The sequence below is a fragment of the Carcharodon carcharias genome, chromosome 11 (genome assembly GCF_017639515.1).
Source record: "Carcharodon carcharias isolate sCarCar2 chromosome 11, sCarCar2.pri, whole genome shotgun sequence".
NCBI classification, from domain to species: domain Eukaryota; kingdom Metazoa; phylum Chordata; class Chondrichthyes; order Lamniformes; family Lamnidae; genus Carcharodon; species Carcharodon carcharias.
This window is the reverse complement of record NC_054477.1, coordinates 160,164,020-160,182,261: the sequence shown is the minus strand read 5'-3', so window position 1 is coordinate 160,182,261 and position 18,242 is coordinate 160,164,020. Positions and strand designations below refer to the sequence as shown.

At 39.2% G+C, this 18,242-nt stretch overlaps 1 protein-coding gene across 3 annotated transcripts in view; it reads right to left on the bottom strand.

Annotated features, from left to right (window-relative positions):
- The window catches only part of ubac2 (UBA domain containing 2), a 241,499-nt gene that overhangs the window by 162,741 nt on the left and 60,516 nt on the right, over positions 1-18,242 (bottom strand). The window lies entirely within an intron of this gene.

The window sequence follows — 18,242 nt, the reverse complement described above, 5'->3', positions numbered from 1 at the left end:
ATGAGGGGGACACGTTAAGGATTTTTTTTTCTATTTTTAATTTAATCTTTTTAAAAGTGTCAGTGATCTCCCTGAGGCAGCACTTAGCCTCAGGGAGATGTGCGCACTCTCGCTTTTGGGGAATCCCCCCCACCCATACAGGGAGCGCATAGCGCTTCCCGCCAGACACCACGCTGGGTGGGTCTTAATTGGCCCGCTCACGTAAAATGGCGGGGCCCGCTTCTCTGGCAGGGATCGGCTCCCCGCCTGCCCGACACAGAAAATTCTGCCCTATGTCTTTCCTGTATTATGCTCTATTTGTTTTAAAAGACCAGTAGCACTTCTTTAATGCATTTAATACATAGCCCAAAACAGTCTTTTAGTGCTAAATAACAAATCAAAAAAATTAAGTAAGGTTTAGGTTTCGAAAGCATTTTCTCAACTTCAGGATATTTAAAGTGCTTTTACAGCCCAATTAAGTTCTTTTGAATTAGCGTTGTAATATAGGAAACGTGGCAACCAATTTGAGCACAGCAAGCTCGCACAGTGATCTGTTATTGATCAGACAATCTGTTCTTGTGATATTGACTGAAGGATAAATATTGGCCATGACACCAGGAAGAACTCTCCTATTCTTCTTCGAGATAGCATCACAGGATCTTTCACCTCTATCCGATAAGGCTGACAGGGCTTCAGTTTAATGGCTCATCCGAAAGATGGCGCATCTGAGAGTGCAGCAAGGGTGTCAGCCTAAATTTTTGTGCTCAAGTGGGACTTGAACCCACAATCTTCTGATTCAAGCGAATATGCTACCCACTGAGCCACAGCTCACACTTTAAGATTTAGATGTTAAAAACTGACAAAAATTAAAGGTTTTTTTATGTAATGTTGTAATGATCTGGAACATGCTAACTGAAAGAGTGGTGGAAACAGATTCAATAGTTACATTCAAAGGAAATTGGGTATCAACTTAAGAAAGAACTTGCAGGGCAAAGGGCAAAGAGTAGGGGAGTGGGAATAATTGGACAGAGTTGAATGGCCTCCTCTGTTCTGTATAATTCCATGTTTCTATGTTCTTGTAAAAAGCTTTATCTACCACGTCACCTACTCAATGATTTCCTCTGATCATCAATTGTAAGTGTGAGTACCATTTGCTGACAAATTCAGTGGAGACGGTGGTATAGTGGTAATGTCATTGGACTAGTAATCCAGAAGCCCAGGCTAACGCTCTAGGGACAGATTCAAATCCCAACCACGACAGCTGGTGGAATTTAAATTTAATTTTAAAAATCTGGAATTGAAAGCTAGTCTCAGCAATGATGACCATGAAATTATCATCGGTTGTCTTAAAACCTGTCTGGTCCTTTAAGGAAGGAAGTCTGCTCTCCTTATCCAGTCTGGCCTAAATGTGACTCCAGACCCACAGCAACATCGTTGACTCTTAACTGTCCTCAATTCAAGGGCAATTAGGGACGGGCTTTGCCAATGATGCCTACATCCCATGAATAGCTTGGCCTAAATAGCCAAGTGGTTATGATACTGGGTTTGTAACCCCAAGATGAAGAGTTCAAATCTCACAGAGATAAAAACTGCAGATTTAAAGGGGCTTGGCCTAACTAGCCAAGTGGTTATGGTACTGGGTTTGTAACCCTAAGATCAAGAGTTCAAATCTCACAATGGCAAACTATGAAACAATGTAACTTCATCTGAAACAGATGGAAACGTGTTTGTACTCAAAAGAGTTACAAATTAGTCTTGAGCTTGGCTTAAATAGCCAAGTGGTTATGATACTGGGTTTGTAACCTCAAGATTAAGAGTTCAAATCTCATAATGGCAAACTATGAAACAATGTAACTTCATCTGAAACAGATGGAAACAGGTTTGTACTCAAAAGAGTTACATCCCATGAATAGCTTGGCCTAAATAGCCAAGTGGTTATGATACTGGGTTTGTAACCCCAAGATGAAGAGTTCAAATCTCACAGAGATAAAAACTGCAGATTTAAAGGGGCTTGGCCTAACTAGCCAAGTGGTTATGGTACTGGGTTTGTAACCCCAAGATCAAGAGTTCAAATCTCACAATGGCAAACTATGAAACAATGTAACTTCATCTGAAACAGATGGAAATGGGTTTGTACTCAAAAGAGTTACATCCCATGAATGCTTGGCCTAAATAGCCAAGTGGTTATGGTACTGGGTTTGTAACCCCAAGATCAAGAGTTCAAATCTCACAATGGCAAACAATGTAATTTCATCTGAATAGGAACAGATGGAAATGTGTTTGTGCTCAAAAGAGTTACAAAGATTTTGGCTTGGCCTAAATAGCCAAGTGGTTATGGTACTGGGTTTGTAACCCCAAGATCAAGAGTTCAAATCTCACAATGGCAAACAATGTAATTTCATCTGAATAGGAACAGATGGAAATGTGTTTGTGCTCAAAAGAGTTACATCTTGGCTTGGCCTAAATAGCCAAGTGGTTATGGTACTGGGTTTGTAACCCCAAGATCAAGAGTTCAAATCTCACAATGGCAAACAATGTAATTTCATCTGAATAGGAACAGATGGAAATGTGTTTGTGCTCAAAAGAGTTACAAAGATTTTGGGCTTGGCCTAAATAGCCAAGTGGTTATGGTACTGGGTTTGTAACCCCAAGATCAAGAGTTCAAATCTCACAATGGCAAACTCTGAAACAATGTAACTTCATCTGAAACAGATGGAAACAGGTTTGTACTCAAAAGAGTTACATCCCATGAATAGCTTGGCCTAAATAGCCAAGTGGTTATGATACTGGGTTTGTAACCCCAAGATGAAGAGTTCAAATCTCACAGAGATAAAAACTGCAGATTTAAAGGGGCTTGGCCTAACTAGCCAAGTGGTTATGGTACTGGGTTTGTAACCCCAAGATCAAGAGTTCAAATCTCACAATGGCAAACTATGAAACAATGTAACTTCATCTGAAACAGATGGAAATGGGTTTGTACTCAAAAGAGTTACATCCCATGAATGCTTGGCCTAAATAGCCAAGTGGTTATGGTACTGGGTTTGTAACCCCAAGATCAAGAGTTCAAATCTCACAATGGCAAACAATGTAATTTCATCTGAATAGGAACAGATGGAAATGTGTTTGTGCTCAAAAGAGTTACAAAGATTTTGGCTTGGCCTAAATAGCCAAGTGGTTATGGTACTGGGTTTGTAACCCCAAGATCAAGAGTTCAAATCTCACAATGGCAAACTATGAAACAATGTAACTTCATCTGAAACAGATGGAAACGTGTTTGTACTCAAAAGAGTTACAAGTTCACTCGAAAGAGTTACATCCCATGAATGCTTGGCCTAAATAGCTAAGTGGTTATGGTACTGGGTTTGTAACCCCAAGATCAAGAGTTCAAATCTCACAACGGCAAACTATGAAACAATGTAACTTCATCTGAAACAGATGGAAACAGGTTTGTACTCGAAAGAGTTACATCCCATGAATGCTTGGCCTAAATAGCTAAGTGGTTATGGTACTGGGTTTATAACCCTAAGATCAAGAGTTCAAATCTCACAATGGTAAAATCATGAAACAATGTAACTTCATCTGAAACAGATGGAAATGGGTTTGTACTTGAAAGAGTTACTTGCTCTCTAGCTTGGCCTAAATAGCCAAGTGGTTATGGTACCAATTTGCTTGGCCTAAATAGCCAAGTGGTTATGGTACTGGGTTTGTAACCCCAAGATCAAGAGTTCAAATCTCACAATGGCAAAACTATGAAACAATGTAACTTCATCTGAAACAGATGGAAATGGGTTTGTACTCAAAAGAGTTACATCCCATGAATGCTTGGCCTAAATAGCCAAGTGGTTATGGTACCAATTTGCTTGGCCTAAATAGCCAAGTGGTTATGGTACTGGGTTTGTAACCCCAAGATCAAGAGTTCAAATCTCACAATGGCAAAACTATGAAACAATGTAACTTCATCTGAAACAGATGGAAATGGGTTTGTACTCAAAAGAGTTACATCCCATGAATGCTTGGCCTAAATAGCCAAGTGGTTATGGTACTGGGTTTGTAACCCCAAGATCAAGAGTTCAAATCTCACAATGGCAAACAATGTAATTTCATCTGAATAGGAACAGATGGAAATGTGTTTGTGCTCAAAAGAGTTACAAAGATTTTGGCTTGGCCTAAATAGCCAAGTGGTTATGGTACTGGGTTTGTAACCCCAAGATCAAGAGTTCAAATCTCACAATGGCAAACTATGTAACTTCATCTGAAACAGATGGAAACGGGTTTGTACTCGAAAGAGTTACATCCCATGAATGCTTGGCCTAAATAGCCAAGTGGTTATGGTACTGGGTTTGTAACCCCAAGATCAAGAGTTCAAATCTCACAACGGCAAACTATGAAACAATGTAACTTCATCTGAAACAGATGGAAACAGGTTTGTACTCGAAAGAGTTACATCCCATGAATGCTTGGCCTAAATAGCTAAGTGGTTATGGTACTGGGTTTGTAACCCTAAGATCAAGAGTTCAAATCTCACAATGGTAAAATCATGAAACAATGTAACTTCATCTGAAACAGATGGAAATGTGTTTGTACGCGAAAGAGTTACATCCCATGAATGCTTGGCCTAAATAGCTAAGTGGTTATGGTACTGGGTTTGTAACCCCAAGATCAAGAGTTCAAATCTCACAATGGCAAACTATGTAACTTCATCTGAAACAGATGGAAACGGGTTTGTACTCGAAAGAGTTACATCCCATGAATGCTTGGCCTAAATAGCCAAGTGGTTATGGTACTGGGTTTGTAACCCCAAGATCAAGAGTTCAAATCTCACAATGGCAAACTATGTAACTTCATCTGAATAGGAACAGATGGAAATGTGTTTGTGCTCAAAAGAGTTACAAAGATTTTGGCTTGGCCTAAATAGCCAAGTGGTTATGGTACTGGGTTTGTAACCCCAAGATCAAGAGTTCAAATCTCACAATGGCAAACTATGAAACAATGTAACTTCATCTGAAACAGATGGAAACAGGTTTACTCAAAAGAGTATCAAGAGTTCAAATCTCACAATGGCAAACTATGAAACAATGTAACTTCATCTGAAACAGATGGAAACGGGTTTGTACTCGGAAGAGTTACATCCCATGAATGCTTGGCCTAAATAGCCAAGTGGTTATGGTACTGGGTTTGTAACCCCAAAATCAAGAATTCAAATCTCACAATGGCAAACTATGAAACAATGTAACTTCATCTGAATAGGAACAGATGGAAACGGGTTTGTACTCAAAAGAGTTACAAGTTCACTCGAAAGAGTTACATCCCATGAATGCTTGGCCTAAATAGCTAAGTGGTTATGGTACTGGGTTTGTAACCCCAAGATCAAGAGTTCAAACCTCACAATGGCAAACTATGAAACAATGTAACTTCATCTGAAACAGATGGAAACAGGTTTGTACTCAAAAGAGTTACATCCCATGAATGCTTGGCCTAAATAGCTAAGTGGTTATGGTACTGGGTTTGTAACCCCAAGATCAAGAGTTCAAATCTCACAATGGGAAACAATGTAACTTCATCTGAAACAGATGGAAATGGGTTTGTACTTGAAAGAGTTACTTGCTCTCTAGCTTGGCCTAAATAGCCAAGTGGTTATGGTACCAATTTGCTTGGCCTAAATAGCCAAGTGGTTATGGTACTGGGTTTGTAACCCCAAGATCAAGAGTTCAAATCTCACAATGGCAAACTATGAAACAATGTAACTTCATCTGAAACAGATGGAAACAGGTTTACTCAAAAAGAGTATCAAGAGTTCAAATCTCACAATGGCAAAACTATGAAACAATGTAACTTCATCTGAAACAGATGGAAATGGGTTTGTACTCGAAAGAGTTACATCCCATGAATGCTTGGCCTAAATAGCTAAGTGGTTATGGTACTGGGTTTGTAATCCCAAGATCAAGAGTTCAAATCTCACAATGGCAAACTATGAAACAATGTAACTTCAGCTGAAACAGATGGAAACGTGTTTGTACTCGCAAGAGTTACTCTTGGGCCAAATTGATTTTGCTTGGCTTAAATAGCCAAGTGGTTATGGTACTGGGTTTGTAACCCTAAGATCAAGAGTTCAAATCTCACAATGGCAAACTATGAAACAACGTAACTTCATCTGACTAAACAGATGGAAATGTGTTTGTACTCGAAAGAGTTACATCCCATGAATGCTTGGCCTAAATAGCCAAGTGGTTATGATACTGGGTTTGCAACCCCAAGATCAAGAGTTCAAATCTCACAATGGCAAACTATGAAACAATGTAACTTCATCTGAAACAGATGGAAATGGGTTTGTACTTGAAAGAGTTACATCCCATGAATGAATAAAAAAGCAACAAACAAAATCCTTCCCAAGTATGTCCATCCTCCAGGCTCAAAAGAAAACTCTCCGTCTCACCACTTAACATCACCTGTGTATCATACAAAGCATCATGTGGTCTCTTCATTTGCCATGTTAGGAACAAGCCATGAAGGTATTTGAGACGGCATGAACATTTTAAAATAGAGGTGTTGCTTAACTGGGAGTCAGTGTAGGTCAGCAAGCACAGGGGTGATCGGTGAATAGGATTTGGTGTGAGTTAGGACACTGACAGCAGAGTTTTAGTTGGCTAAAGTTTACAGAGGGGTGAATGTGGGGGGCTGCCCAGGACAATGTGACAATACATTGCAAGACTTGCACATCTAAGAGCTACAGATAAGGATCTCTCTCTCTGTACCCAATATTCCTCCTGCAGGAACTTCGTTCTTCCCAACACAGGAAAAGCACCCAAAACATTTCAATACCAAAATGCTGGAAAATTTGCAAATCTCCACATCACAAATGAAAAACAAGGAAGGCAAGATAGTATATTGCACAATAGAAATTAGGAAACAGGTACAAAGAAAAAGCAAAAGACAATAGGCTAATATCTCGCATTTCACAGCACACCTTGATAGTTAGATCTTTTCCTTCACCCTCCAGCTGAAAACAGTGTGGCAAGGGCAACAAAATATCTGGAGCCTTGGTGAACAACAGGACCAATTATCTATTTCCTTATCCAATGTGATTTAAGGATGGAGAGAGAAACAGAGAATACAGAGCACGAAACAGGCCTTTCAGCCCATCTAGTGCATGCCAGCATTTATGCTCCACTTGAGCCTTCCATCCTTCCTCATATAATCCTCCAATCATAACCCTCTATTCCCTTCACTCTTATGCACTTAACTAGCTTCCTCTTAAATGCAATAAGAACAAACAAAGCTGGAAAAACTCAGCAGGTCAGGCAGCATCTGTCAAGAGAAACAGAGTTAACCTTTCAGGTCGATGACCAAATAAAAGGTCATCGGCTTGATAGGTTATCTTTGTTTCTCTCGACTGATGCTGCACGACCTGCTGAGTTTTTCTAGCTTTGCTTGTTCTTATTTCGGACTTCCAGCATCCACAGTGTTTTGCTTTTGTTTTAGTGCCTCCTGAAATGCATCTGTTTTATTAACCTCAACCACTCCTTGTGGTAGTGAGTTCCACATTCTCACCACACTCTGGGTAAAGAGGCTTCTTCTGAATTTCCTACTTGATTTCTTGAAATTGGTGGCCTCTAGTTTTCGATCAAACCTTTCATAATCTCAAAAACCTCAATTGTGTCTGCAGCCTTTTCTTTTCAAGAGAGAAAAGATCAAAACTTTTCCTGATAGACATAACATTGCAGTTCTGAGATCATCCTTGTAAATCTTCATTCCACGCTCTCCAGTGCCACCATACCCACATGGCAACCAGAACTGTGCACAGCATAAATGTGGTCTAACCAAGATTCAATACAAGTTTAGAAACACTTCACTACTTTGCAATTCTATCCCTTGGAATTAAACCCTAGTGCTTCACTTACTTTATTTTATTAACTTGTATCTCTACATTTAGTGACTTGCATATTTGTACTCCCAAATTCCTTTGTTCCTCTACCCCAGTTATACTCTAATTTAACAAGTAAAATGTGGCCTCCTTGTTGTTCTTGCTAAAATACCTCACATATAATTGTGTTAAAATTCATTTGCCAATTATATGTCTGCTTTTCAAGTTTATTGATGCCTTCTTTGTCACAGTTCTCCCCAGTACTAATTATTGGTGTCATCCACAAATTCAAAAAATGAGATTATGATTCCAAAGTCTAAATTGTGAATATAAATTGTTAACAACAGTAGTCCTAGCACTGATCCCTGTGGGACCTTAACTTCCCACCTCTGTCACTCTGAATAGCTACCCTTTACCCTTACTCTACGCTTTCTGCCATGAGGCTAGCTAACTATTCTTTTTACTATCTGTCCGCTGACTCTGCATGCCGATTTATTAATCTATTATATTTCACCTTATTGAAGGCCTTTTGGAAATCGAGATAAATTACATCAACTGCATTCCCTCTTTCTCTCCTGTAACATCTTCAAAGAATTCAATGAGTTTACCAAACAAGACTTTCTCCTTTGAAATCCATGCTGTCAATTCATTATTATATTTTTTGCTTCTAGATGTTTTTTCTACATTTTCCCTGAGTGGGGATTCCATTATTTTTTCTATCACTGACGTTAAGCTAATTGGTCTATAGTTCTTTGGACATGTTCTATCTCCCTTCTTAAATGAAGATACAATGTTAACTATCCACCAATCCTCCAGCACTATCCTTTTTTTCTAATGAATTATTACATATGTGTAATAGTGATCTTTTTCTTAGATTTTTTAAAAATGTGTGCTTCAGGGGTTTTATTTGGTCTGAGTCTTCACCATAATTTATTTAATATTTCTCTTCTTTTTATTTTAAGTGCGGCTTAAGTGTCAGTTTTAATCCCATCTTCAGATGTCATGTCCACCGAAGCCAATTACTTAATTAGTATTTCTGCCATTTCATTATTGTTCCCTGTGATTTTATCCTCTCTCCTAATGGTGAATTAGAGTCAAATCAGGGACAGGAAGAAAAATAAACAAGAAAGAAAGAAAGAGTCATATGGACTCGAAACGTTAACTCTTTCTCTCTCCACAGATGCTGTCAGACCTGCCGAGTTTTTCCAGCACTTTCTGTCTTAATATATGAAAGGAAGAAAGAACGATTGAATTAAGGGAGAGAGAGAAAAAGTCACAGCAAAGTTAAGAACATTTTTATAAAATGAAAATATTTAGGAACAACTTACTACGTGTAACGATGAGACACAGAAATTGAAATTTTCCCATTCTGGGCCAGAGAGACTGACTGGCCTTACATTAACAATTATCACAACATTCAAAGATATTTGCACCATTAATTATGAGCCCTAAATTTCTGAGGTGAGGTTAATGGCCATTTAATGTCCTAATCAAGCCAAGTTCCTAAAAATAATGGGAAGGCTAAGAGCAAGATCACGTTTAGATGAGGTAAAAGCAGAGCGGTGTAAATTGAACAGAATTAGATGACTGCATCCTTTTTTGGGGGACACTTTACGAAAGTTAACAGCAGGAAAGATGATAAGAGGCTTAAGTTAGAAATAGGCTTTTTTCATTAAAACAAAGAGCTTATCAAGAGATCTTATGGAGATGTTAAAAATTAGATTGAGGAGAAAGGGCTGAGGAATGAGACCAAACAGAGGTCTCCTTCAGAATGCTGACACACACATGATGGTCTGAATGGATTCTGACTGTCCCATCCTAAAATATGGAACAATGGCAAAGCATTCTCCATGGTGTTTTCTTTCAAATGGCAGCATAAATGGAGAGAGTTTTAATTTTGTTCTTTCAATGGAAGAATTTGGGAAAATGCATTGGTGCATACATAAGCACACATATCAGTTGACTAGTCAGCAGCTGTTGGAACCAAACATTTTTGGGTCCTGACTGTGGAATACTTCTAAGGTAGCAGGGTCATTTGAGATTTCTGGGACTGGTTGTCCCTGCCCTTTCGCGAGTCTCCGCGGGCCTAGCTAAGGGTGCCATGCTCAGGGTTATGAGCCTTGGCCAATGGCAGAATTAGCAAATTTTCGGTGATAATGGCAGAAAACCAGAATCTCAAGGGACAATGTCTACTCACAGGTAGAGGGTCCTTCAGAAGAGGACTTGTGTTTCCTTGAAGCACACATGAGGAAGGCAGTTCACCTGTTCTCTTCCCCAATCACATTGCTCATTGGAATTTAAAATGGGAAGCTCTTGCGAGCAACTGAGGAGAAAAGCAGAGGTCAATTTGGTGTGGAGAAATCAGCAGAGGTCCTGCACTCCTGGACAAGTCACCACAAAAGTTCAATACTTCAATGGAGACAACTACGACTCAACTACAACATTACAATTCTTGAAAAAGGTTAAATTCAGTTTAACAGTGGATAATTTCAAGATGGCCAGCAAGGTTACAGGATAGTTATTTGGTATCACATGACAACTATAACACTTCCCTTGGAACTAGGTGGAAAATGTTTAGGAAAATTTTCAACTGGGAACTGAACAGCAGTCAGCCCACTCAGTCCCTCAAGTCTTTTCTGCCATTCTACTAGATCATAGTTGATCTGTACCTCAACTCCATTTATCTGCCTTTGCTTAGTATCCCTTCATATCCTTGCAAACAAAAATCCATTGATCTCAGTCTTGAAAACACCAAATGACCCCCAGCCTCAACAGCCCTTTTGAGGAGGGAGTTCCAGATTTCCACTACCCTTTGTTTGAAGAAGTGCTTCCTGACATCACATTAGAATCGCCTGACTCTAATTTTAAGGTGGCACCTCTTGTCCTGGACTGCATACACAACAGGAAATAGTTCCCCTCTCTATAATTACCCTATCAAGCCCTTTGATAAACACTCTGATTAAACCATCCTGAATAAGAACATAAGAAATAGGAGCAGGAGTAAACTGTATATCCTCTCCTCTACCATTCAATATGACCATGGTTGATCCTCAGCCTCAACTCAATATCCCGTCCACTCCCCCATATCTTCTACGGTCAACGGAAGACAAGCCTATGCACAAGATACAATATTTACATAATATATATCTCAGACGCATAACATTAGATGATCAAGCCTACAATTCTTCACAGTGACACTGAAATAGCTGGAGATAACACAAAAAATGTTTGCTCACAAGTTGGCATAAAATTGATCAGAAATACTTCAATGATGAGAACTGTAATTCTATTCCACTGCAGTTCTTGAAAAAGCCAAATTCAGTAGGTTAGTGGATAATTTGAATGTGGTCAGCTCTTTGTAAAGTTTTGCTCCAATCACAATTCTGCTTGAGTAAGCATGCCAAATCTTTCCACAATCTGGTCACCAGTTTGAATGGTAAGGAAATTTAACATTATGTAAAATTATCTAAGGGGAAAATTCAGTCAGCTATGACACTCTGCTACAAAAGGTTACTGAAATAGCAAAGTACTAATTGGGGAAATGAAAGTAAATGACACGACATTAAGAATGTTCCACTTGCAGAACTATGTTTTTCTTATTGAATTTGGTTAAGGTTAAATATTGGCTGAAGACAGTGGGAAGATGTCCTCTGTTCTTTCTTGAATAGTACCATGGTACATAGTGCCATAGAGACAGCAAACAGGGCCTCAGTTTAATGTCCCACCCGAAAGATGGCACCTGACAGTGCAGCACTCCCTTTGTGTCATCCTCAATTTTCTATTCATTTCTCTGAAGTGGGACTTGAACCAACAACCTTGTGACACACAGTATGAAGTATGGCTGACTCAGTACAAGAAAATGGACAGCACGGTGTTTCACTGTATTGAGCTGCCCAAAGCATTGTGCTATTAACTGCTCCCTTAAGATTCAGAACTAACTTCTCTCTCGGGAGAGTTATTGATTTCAAGTTGTAGTGTACTGAAAATGTGTTTGCACAGACCAGGCATTACCTGAGAGAGAGAGATGGGAACAATAAAATCAGCTGGCAAATTACCCAGGATTATAAAAGTTTTGAGAGAGATAGGAACATAGGACTTAGGAGCAGGAGTTGGCCATTCAGCCCTTCAAGCCTGCTCCACCAATCAATAAGATCGTGGCTGATCTGATTGTGGTCTCAAATCCACTTTCCTGTCTGTCCCCATAACCCTTGACTCCCTTGTCTATCAAAAATCTATCTACATCAACCTTGAAAATATTCAATGCCCCAACCTCCACTGTTTTCTGGGGAAGAGACTTCCACAAACTAATGACTCTGCGAGGGAAAAGTTCTCATCATTGCTGTCTTAAAAGGGAGACTTCTTATTTTTAAACTGTGTCCCCTAGTTCTAGACTCCTCCACAGGAGGAAACATCCATCCAATCAAGTCCCCTCAGGGTCTTATATGTTTCAATAAGATCACCTCAATTCTTCTAAACTCCAATGGGTAAAAGCCCAGCCTGTTCAACCTTTCTTCATAAGCCCTTCATTGCAGGAATGAGTTTAGTGAATCTTCGTTGAACTGCTTCTAAAGCTTTTATATCCTTTTTCAAATAATGGGACCAAAAGTGTACACAGTCCTCCAGATGTGGTCTCAACAAAGTCCTGTGCAACTGCAGTAAAACTTCCCTACTTTTATATTCCATACCCCTTGCACAAAGCCAACATTCCACTCACCTTCCAAATCACTTGCTGTACCTGCATGCTAACTTTTTGTGATTCATATACCAGGATACCCAGATCCCTCTGTACCACTGAGTTCTGCAATCACTCTCCAGATAAATAATATGCTGCTTTTCTATTCTTCCTGCCAAAGTAGACCTATTCACATTTTCCTACATTATATTCCATCTGCCAATCTTTTGCCACCTCACTTACTCTATCTATATTCCTTGTAGACTCTTTACCTTCTCTTGACAACTTACTTTCCTACCTATATTGGTGTCATCAGCAAGCTTAGTTACCATACATTTGATCCTTTCATCCAGGTCACTGATATAGATTGTAAATACTTAAGGCCCCAGCACTGATCCCTGTGGCACTTCACTAGTTATAGCCTGCCAACCCAAAAGGATCAATTTATTCTACTCTGCATCCTGTTAGCTAACTAGTCCTTTATCAATGCTAATATGTTACCCCCTACACCATGAGCCCGTATTTTGTATAGTAACCTCTGATACAGCCCCTTATCCACTCACCATATCTACAGGGGACTCAAAAGGATGGATGTTTCCTCCTGTGGGGGAGTCTAGAACTAGGGGACACAGTTTAAAAATAAGAAGTCTCCCTTTTAAGACAGCAATGATGAGAACTTTTTCCTCGCAGAGTCATTAGTCTGTGGAATTCTCTTCCCCAGAAAACAGTGGAGGCTGGGTCATTGAATATATTCAAGGTTGAGGTAGATAGATTTTTGATAGACAAGGGAGTCAAGGGTTATGGGGACAAACAGGAAAGTGGATTTGAGACCACAATCAGATCAGCCACGATCTTATTGATTGGTGCAGCAGGCTCGAAGGGCCGAATGGCCAACTCCTGCTCCTAAGTCCTATGTTCCTATCTCTCTCAAAACTTTTATAGCCTGCCTTGCTTGTTACTTCCCTAAAGAACTCTAGTGAATTAATGAAACATGATTTCCCTTTCATAAAACCATGTTCACTCTTCCTGATGCCACCACAATAATGCTCAAGTTAATTTTAACACTATTTTTAGATATCTGCCAGTGTGAGGGTAAGTGATAACTTGAAGTAAGAACAAGACTGTGAAAGAAATGGAAACATTTCATTAAGGACAAATGGCTATGTATGCAAACTAACTTTTTCGAACCTTCCAGCAATTTTCCACGTATGTCACAAAGAAAAACGTCATACCAGGAAAGTTTGAGGGGATTGCCAAGATTTTGCTAGTTGGTGACATTAAGGGACCTTAACCACCAATCCTCAACAACTCCCCCACCCATACATACACACACATCATAGCACATAAGCAAGCAAAAACAGCATTTGGTCATCTTCCACTGAATAATAACCAAGTTCCTCACTGAAAAATAGTTAAATGGTGAGAAATAAGTTGGATACTTTATAAAATATATTTCAAGTCGAGTATCCTTTGTCCATCCAAAAACCACATTTTTTTGAACCTCATCATCCTTTAGCATGGGAAGTCTCTGACCCAAGCCAAGATAACTCGAGCCAACATGAACCTTGCTAACCGCACTCAACCTTTAGTGCAGGAAGTCTGTGACCCAAGCTGACAAAACCCAAGCCAACACGAACCTCGCTGGCCGCAGCCAACCTTTAGCAAAGCAAGTCCTTGATCCGAGCCAACACGACACAAGCTAATACGGCCTCGCTGACCGCACCTGACCTTAAGCATGCAAGGTCTGGTTATTTGGCTGCACTGTTTACCTTGCGAACCATCTCTTACAAGCAGGATTGCAAATGGCACCATGGGTGGGAACTCATTACAGATACCCTGTATTTATTATTCAGTGATACATCCTACTTTTCTAGCCATTTCATTTACTTTAGGCTATAGCTAGCCTAGGCTTAGGCTTTTGTAATGTGAGTAGGCATAGTCCTATATGCAGTATCCGAACCCCAAAATTATCTGAAATCTGAAACACGATTAGCCCCAGGAATTTCGGGTAACAAAGACTCAACCTGTATTGGCATTAAACACCACAGATGACTCATGGCACATAATTCATAGCATAGCTGATCAACAGGAAATCTGAAAGTAATTTGGTATTGCCAGAATATATTTTAAACTAGCTAATCTGTCATAATGTTGCACACCAGCTGTTATAGATGCAGTATCCAGTCAACTAGAACAACTTGCATCTATATAGTGCCGTTAATGAACTAACATTGGATACAGGAAATCTTCATCCGATCAGTCTTGCCTGGATTCAAGCCTAGTATGATCTAACCCAAGTAAAAGCAAAATACTGCGGATGCCGGAAATCTAGAACAAAAACAAAAATACCTGGAAAAACTCAGCAGGCCAGACAGCATCTGTGGAGAGGGACACAGCAGACGCTTCAAGTCTAACTCAGTATAAGTCTGGATTCAAATCCAATGTGTGCTAAACCAATATGGAACCCAATGTGTCTTTGGAAGTTATAGTCAACATACACATGGGGGAAACTTGAAAATTAAATAGATTTGCAAATAAAAAAAACTAGGTGAGAATGCCTGGTTATTGGGTTAATTTCAACCCCATAATTAATTAATTTTCTTCAAAACCACATATTTCAAAGCTTCACATTCCTGCAATTTTGTTGGTCACAAAGGTCAGCATCTTTCCCATTTTTCATTAAAAGAGAAATTTTGAGTGGGCAGTGTATTAACACTTAAGTAGATTAAAAGAACTGAGGACAAACATGCATTTATAGAGTACCTTTTGCAACCCCAACGATCAATTGCTTGGTAGTGCAGAACTTGAATATTGTTGAAAAAAGAGACATGTTGCCAAAGATTTTCATCTTGTATTTGTCCTGATGAGCCAACAATTTCTTAAAGCTATACTGCTTTGCTTCGGTCATTATGACCTTTTACACAGCTTTGTAAAGCTGGATTTGTATCGAGGATAGAAAGCTCTCAAAAGCCAAATCATATGTCACCTCCCTTTCACATCGTTGCACCAGACCAGGTATCTGCGACCTGCAGTGCTGGAGCCACATGCGGGTCTTTAAACATCATGTTTGCTGCTCCCAACCATTTCCAATTGGATAGTATTAACATGAAAAAAAAGGACAAAAAACAAATTAAGAGAACTAGGAGCCATGTTTTTACTGTGGGGGAAGAAACTAACCATTATGCTGAACTTTACGTCTTCAAATAATTCTTAGAATGAAAAAATCATTTTGTTCTAAAATCAACCTGTTCAAGTGGTATAGCTCCACCATGGTTACAGATAATGCAGTTGGATTAAGGAACAGGTTTTCTGGTTGTGAACATTATTGTTTCTAATATAGCTAAGATGATCATTTTTCTGAATGTGCTTTTGGAAGCTTTTTATTATCACAAGAATCAATAGCCGAAAAAACAGTCTTAATTCTCTACATCTTAAAGTTTATTTTCAATCTCACTTTAAAAAATTTCAAAAAATGCAAAAATTCAGTTAGGTCGATTTTACTTTTGATTTTTTTATATTGATACATAAATTCAATACATGCATTTTTAACTATAATATGCAAATTATACATTCTACCAGAGACGTTTTGCATTTTGCCAAGTATTTGGTTTAGAAATGATGAATTTTCGACTTGTCACTTCAAATACTTTTATTTTTGGCATTTTTTTTTGAAAAAGGTTTTTCAGGTTGCTGACTCCTGCACTCTATAGATCAGAAAATTTTCCATGTAGCTTCCCCTGCACAATTCTATACCCATCTCTGCAGCTTAAACTGTGCTCCGCTCAAAGAACTTTGAGATTGTTATTTGTAACGTCCTTTCTGGTAGTCATGTGAAATGGGCTGACATGGTACATTCTAGGGATTATACTCCCTCTGGAGCAGTTTGCAAAGTACAACTCACATGGTGCACATTTCTCGCCCACAGAGAAATTTTCAACAGGAATTGGAAATACCCAGTGGCCTGGGCTTCAATGAAATTTCTAATTCTTGAAATGATGCAGAACTCAGGAGAGGTAACATTTTCAGGGCACTTTTTAAAGCATTATTAAACGGCAAATTTTTATCGGAAATTTTTAGGTCTTTTTCAGAATTATGTTCTTTTAAACTGTGGTTATCTTATTTTTAAGCCATGTAGAACTGATCTCAGTAAGGAAGGGAAAAAGAAACTGTCTACAAGCACTTTGAAAAAACTAAATGATTTCACTGGTTCATCCTGTGATAATTGCTGGGCTGAGGTTCCACCATTTCAAAGAACGTTGGTGGGATTTAATAGAGTGCCTTTCAAGTAATTGCTCATTGCTGATTGGCAGCTTTTTCTACCAGTTCAGTCAAGTGAATGGCAACATTTTTGTATCTTTTGTCAATTAGCAAGACAAACGCAGAATGTACCGGTTATTTCAGCCAATCAATATTATTCACCTAATGAGACATGACTTGTTGGAAGTGCAGCATTTATGTCCAGATTTTGCAGTCAGCGAAAAACGCTGAAAATTAAACTATTAGAAGCAACAAGTCAAAAATTCATCATTTCTAAACCAAATACTTGACAAAATGCAAAGTGGTAGAACAGCACTCACCATTCATTGCACTTACAATTACCCACAGACTTTCTGTGTTGCATAGAGCAATAATTTAAGAGCCCAAACAATATGACACCCTCTGCAAGTGATCGGGGACCTGTGTGAACAGGCAAGCAACAGGGTGTCTACTCAACAAATCATATTGAAAAATCCTCATTGAGACACGCAGAGTCTAAACCAGTGGTGGCAATGTTGGTAGCATATTTGAACCCAAGATGTACTTCTGAATGCATATCTTCACCTTTAGTAAAACCGCCTATTTCCACCTATGTAACATCGCCTGATTCTGCTCCTGCCTCATCTGCTGAAACCCACATGCATGCCTTCATTACCTGCAGATGTGACTATTCCAATACATTCCTGGTTGGCTTTCCTTTTACCCTTCATAAACTTGACATCAATCAAAATTCTGCTGCCCATGTCTTAATTCAGGTGCAGTCCATATTCCCCTTTCACCCATGCGCTTGTTGATCAACACTGACTCCCGCTTAAGCAATGCCTTGATTTTGAAATTCTTATCCTTGTCTGCAAACCCCTCCACGGTCTTGCCACTCTCTTTCTGTAACTTCTCGAGCTCCACAACCATCCAAGACATCTGCACTCATCTAATTCTGATCTCTTGCACATCCCTGATTTTGATCACTCCACTTCTGGCAGCCATACCTATAGTTGCTTGGGCCCTAAGCACCAGAATTCCCTCCCTACATGTCTCCGCCTCTCCATCTCTCCTTCCTCCTTTAAGGCATACCTACCTCTTGACCAAGCTTACGATCACTTGTTCTGATATTTCCTTACTTGACTTGGTGCCAAATTTGTATAAAAATGATCTCATGTCGAAGGTACTATATAAATACAAGTTTATATTGTTCTGGTAGCAGTGGTACTGTTCATTCATTGCAAAATCAAATATAGAAAGCAAAATGGAAAGAGGAGGAGAAAGGGAGATAAAATAGGAAAAATGAAAAATTCTCATTAATGTTTTAAAATCTCCAGCAACAATTAAAATCTGAAGCTCTAAAACTCCACAATCGTAATAGCTAATTTTCAGTGCCAGGAGGAACATTTGGCCTGGAGTGCATGTTTTGCTGTGCGATGTGCAACCTACTAATAGGCTAAAAGGGTTACATTATGACGACAGGCTTCATAGACT